The 5299-nt window shown below is 34.5% G+C and overlaps 1 long non-coding RNA gene across 1 annotated transcript; it reads right to left on the minus strand.

Annotated features, from left to right (window-relative positions):
* Nucleotides 1–2147: 2147 nt before the first annotated feature.
* On the minus strand, nucleotides 2148–5078 carry LOC127864760 (uncharacterized). The gene is made up of 4 exons (XR_008042279.1): nucleotides 4973–5078; nucleotides 3910–3992; nucleotides 2502–2597; nucleotides 2148–2249 (listed from the first exon to the last, which is right to left on the minus strand). It is a non-coding gene; the product is annotated as an uncharacterized LOC127864760 (long non-coding RNA).
* Between the last annotated feature and the right edge of the window lie 221 nt (nucleotides 5079–5299).

Here is a 5299-nt window from a genome sequence, read left to right on the forward strand (position 1 = left end):
TCAGAAGAATATTGTTCATCTGTCGTGTAAATCACAAGATCAAAAAATATATATAGTTTATAATATAACAATGATGGAAACAACCGAAGCACACCAAATAAATATGCAGTTAGTGCATTGAAATTGAAAAATTAGAAGTAGCCAATGTAAACCTTACTGAGCACAAAATGAGTGTAGACTTTAAATTCCGCCTTACCTGGTCGTCTCCGATAAAAAAGAATTGCCTTGCATAACACAAGTATATTTCAGAAAATGTTTGTAATTCTTTTTATCACTTTAGGTAATCAAGTTCGGTAATGAGCCCATTATTAACATTAAGTTTACTGTATGAATTTAACACTAAAAATGCGACATACCTACAATACATTCGTCGTCCACATCAATATCGTCTAGCGAATTTACATAATTTCTGGTAATTTGTCCACTTTCCATCATCATGAGCAGCTTGCTGACTTTGGCAACCTGCATAGTTCCATCTGGTTATCTGTAGAATTCTCTATGTACCCGAATGTCGTGACCAAGAAATTTAGCTAGAATGTCTATTTCATTTTCAGACAAGTTAAAAAGCCTAGTCATTGTGGCAATATGTTTCCTTAACTTTGTAGAACGAAGCCTTTTCGGATGTTCAGCTCCACAGTCAATTGCAATTGAACGTAATACATCTGTCCCACGAATATGCGATGATGCAGATTTTGTTGGGAAAAGATATTTACTATTTAAACAGTTTGTTAGAGAATTTCTGCTGCGTATGAGCAGGTCGATATTTTCTTTCACCTGTCTTGGAAACAGTACTGCAGCTATTCGACCTCGTTTTGCAATAATCTCTGTACGGTAAAAATAACGGCACAGGTTTTTTTCCAGTTTTGTTAAACATCAATCTAATTCTCCATCGTCATTTGTCAATTTGTTTTTTGAATATTCTTCGACTGTCATTTTTGACACATCGTCTGATCGTTTCGATTAAACACAAGCAGATTTCAGACAACTTATGCCATGCTTGCCTTTTCTCGCAATCACTTGCTGATTCTTGTAAGGTATTTGCATGTGTTTCTGCTTCATGTCGTAAGTATTCAGACATTACTTTGACATCATTTGCCAATGGCAACAGTTCTTTCTGACTGTTCTGCTTAGCCTCATGAAGTGTTCTTAGGGCATTGGAAGACACGTCATCCGTCCAATTAATTTAAAATAGTTTGGAAAGCTCCTCAGCCCTTGTTTGCAGATCCTGGTTGTTTGTTTCGATTCCTTTCGAAATTAGAATTTTTAGACATTTCTGAAGCGTTGTGCCAATCTTTAAGGCTAATGATGGTGTAGCATAAGTATTGGTGTTTCCGTCGAAGCCTGCAACGTTTTTGCAAGATTGTGTAATAAATTTGAAAGCATCTGAATACATGAAATTCTCCAAAGACTTTTCAACATTGCCTGGACAAGATCGCATGTCTTTCAGCAATCTACCAACTTCTCTTAACTTCTGTCTAATATAATTGTGTTGCTTTTCATCATGGCCCCTTTTTGTACAGAGTTTTTCACCGAATGCAAGGCTTGTATTATCACTTTTGACTTTGCGACTTATTTCGTCGTTTCTCATGGACTCGATTACTCGTCTTAAAATAGTGCTTCCTTCTTTTGATTTTGGTAATAGCAGGCTGCTCTCTAAAGCGAGTCGTTTTATTGATCACGCCGCATTGTAAACTTACATTTTTGAGTGTGCCTCCACAGGATTTTCTTCGGGTAATACCCGTAACAGTAAGGACAAGGTCCATACTCGTCTGCAGCTACGCGTTGATTGTGACTTTGTCTGTATGACACAAACAGCTGTCCTTGGCCATCTCGCAATACTTTAACATTATGGAGATGGTCCCCTACGTTCCTTATTTTTTCATACATTTTTTTATTTTCTGCTGAATTTTCCGTATTTAATAGATCTTTCACATCTTGCCCATCTTTATGCTGCAAAAGCAAATGTTTTTTTTTAGTTTTATTTGAGCCTTTTCGCAAAACATGCAATAAAATCTCTTATCGTAATGTCTGTATTCACTGTTATTTGTTTGAGCGATGGTGATGTTGGTTTTGTGTGCCTCTGCGGATGATTCGTCACGTGCACGAGATTGCAAGGATTCAACAGGAGGTAGTGTTGATGCTGTCTTCTTTTGAAATCTTTGAATGTTTGGTATGAGTTCGACAACTATCGACTCATCTGACGATGCATCGCCTTCTTCCGGAATATAGTCTTTGTCATTGTCACTATCCTGTAAAATAAAGTTGTTTTCCTGTGTGTGAGATCATATAAAAATATGAAAATATCACAACATCATAATTTGTTGTTGGTGAACTACATCCATAAAAATGTGTAAGTGTAACATAACACTTACCAGAATGCATGTCTTAATTACAGTTCGATACTAGAGCTTGAAAAAAATCGGAACTATATATAATCTTAGATAAAATGTTTAAATGTGTGTACTGTATTGCAATCACAAAATCGTTATAAGTTTACGTACATCGATATCCGATGATTCACTGTTCAACATATTTTCTGCTGCATCTTGTGAATTGTACTCGTGTGCAGTGTCGCTATGTTCTTTAGTTTCGGTACTCTGCAACACAATTCAATGAGACAATAATAGAGTAAGATTCATACATCCACGTTACTTAGTATCAGTTGAAATTGAAATTCTTTAGTAGCAGCATTTTCAATTGATATCATCACTCATGTGGCTTTTTATTAAGATGTAGAAAATCTAAGTGACATGAGAATTTTGTGTAAATGTTTGCAACCGATGGTATAATACAAGTTTAATTCACCTTCGTCCAAAATAGTTTACTTTTGCTTATCTTACATCACATGTTTTATTTTTTGCCGTTCACTGTCATTGGGGAAGATTTGAAACAGATTGATAGCTTGTTTTGTCGACATAATAACAAACTGAAAAACACCCATAAAACATTTTTAAAGGCTGCATTTAAATGATCAATTTCAACAAAACGGTTTTTTTTTTTGTTTTTTTTAACAAAACGGTTTCAAATTTAACATATCTTTGATTATTTATCTTGAACGTATCAAGCTTGTTTAAAGATTGGCTGAATACACCGACGTAGCAAGTCTTAACATATACCAGGTTGTTCCAAACATGTTATCAAAGTTCGAAAAAGTATACAAGGAATATTTTTTTACAGATACTAATAAGACGAAATGTATGCACGGTTAAATGAAAGGTATTGTACTTCTCTGGACAAATGTGTTGGAAGAAAAAAGAACTGGTGAACGGACTGTGGTTCACGGTAAATCATGTATGTATTGTGCGGTGGTTGGTGTAAAATGAACTATCTTTTCTTACCCATGTCAGAATGTATCGTATAGCAAAATATCGAGTAGACGCTATTGTTTTTTTTGTCGTTAAGATGAAATATCAACCAATGACCATATGTAACACGCAAGTTAAATTTCTTAATGTCTCAGAGTTTCATACACAGTAATTGACAGCGTATAAGTCTTACACTGAAAATTAAAATTAATGATATTACACTTCTTGGATAAGCGATAATTAACGTTTTTGTGATTATGATGAAGTCGATGTTTATAAACTACAGTGGTTAATACACATGCGCACCAGTTTCATTGACAGGTGTAAATTCTAAATTCTTTGTGTATATGAAGATTTTGAAAGACAAGTAGTTCAAAGTCACTACAACTGGTAAACAATATTTTATTCTTTTAAAATTCGCATAACATGTTAATATAATGATCATCGACGTACGTGTTATGTTAAGCCCAAATACCAATTAGCATCACCCGGAATAAATATTGGCACAATATAATTTAAGGCAAAATTACGCCTATTTCACTGAAGACTAAACCAAACCAGAAAATACGCCTTAGTAGCTTCGACATAGTGAAATATTACAAACCGTCTCATCGACTTCTTCCGTGTGTACGGATGTTGTTTGTCCTGGTTCCTGGCTGTCCGTAGATCTAGTAGTCATTGTGTTGCCTATTCACAACAACAATAAAAAATGGTACAACACATAATCTAGTCAGAGTTAAAAAGTTCGTTATTCATAAAACCATTTAGTACAACACATTGACATTAATTCCTTGTACACAAATTACATTAATTTCATGATATACATAATATGTATTTAGGCATGTGTAGTAATAACAAAATCACTAAGGAGCCATAATTCTTACAAAATGCTGTTTACAGTAGTCTGCTCTTGTTTATAGATTGGGGTCATGTTGGTAAAGAAGTACGCAAAATATAAAAGCAATATGTCAAGGGACATAGAAAATATTTGAGGTGGTACGTAAACTGTAACAAAGATTTATCAATAATATGCATATTTTAAGTGGAAAACGGGGCCATAATTCTTACAAAATGCTTGTTACAGTTGTCTGCTCTTGTTTATAGATTGGGGTCATGTTGGTAAAGAAGTATGCAAAATATAAAAGCAATATGTCAAGGGACATAGACAATATTTGAGGTGGTACGTAAACTTTCACAAAGATTTATCAATAATATGCATATTTTAAGTGGAAAAAAAGTGACCATAATTCTTACAAGATGCTTGTTACAGTTGTCTGCTCTTGTTTATAGATTGGGGTCATGTTGGTAAAGAAGTATGCAAAATATAAAAGCAATATGTCAAGGGACATAGACAATATTTGAGGTGGTACGCAAACTTTAACATTCCAACGCTCACGCTAACGCTCATGCTAACGCCGACGCCGGGGTGAGTAGGATAGCTCCACTGTACATATATAGTCGAGCTAAAAACTGCCTAGAGCTCTACTTTGTTTAACGTATATTTATAAAATATATTCTTGAAATATGTACCGTAAAACAAGCTTTGTAATCAAATGATATTTATATAAATCGATCTTTAGAATTCGTCTTCCAGTATTACTTTAACGTTTACATAAAAGCGCTTTTTAATAGTAATTAAAAATTATAAACATAATTAAAAAACTTACCTTAGTTTAATGCGTTTGTTCGCTCGAAACTCCATTTTTCCAACTGACTTTCACTAAATGATATAAATACCGAGTGTATGATTTTTAAACAGCGCAACCGGGGAACTGGTATAAGCCTGGATACACACTCGATTGTAATATGGTGAAGATTTGTGTATATTTTGTGCATGCCACAAACCCGCTAATCGGGGAAGGCGTTGGATTTCTAATTTAAATTGACAATTTGGTATTTCATTCACGTAGATTAGAGATTTTCGCCTAAAACCAACCGGGGAATTCCCCGGTTGGTAGGTGTTCCCCGGTTTGTTGGTGTGTATTCATACGATT

Source organism: Dreissena polymorpha, chromosome 1, assembly GCF_020536995.1.
Source record: "Dreissena polymorpha isolate Duluth1 chromosome 1, UMN_Dpol_1.0, whole genome shotgun sequence".
NCBI classification, from domain to species: Eukaryota; Metazoa; Mollusca; class Bivalvia; order Myida; family Dreissenidae; genus Dreissena; species Dreissena polymorpha.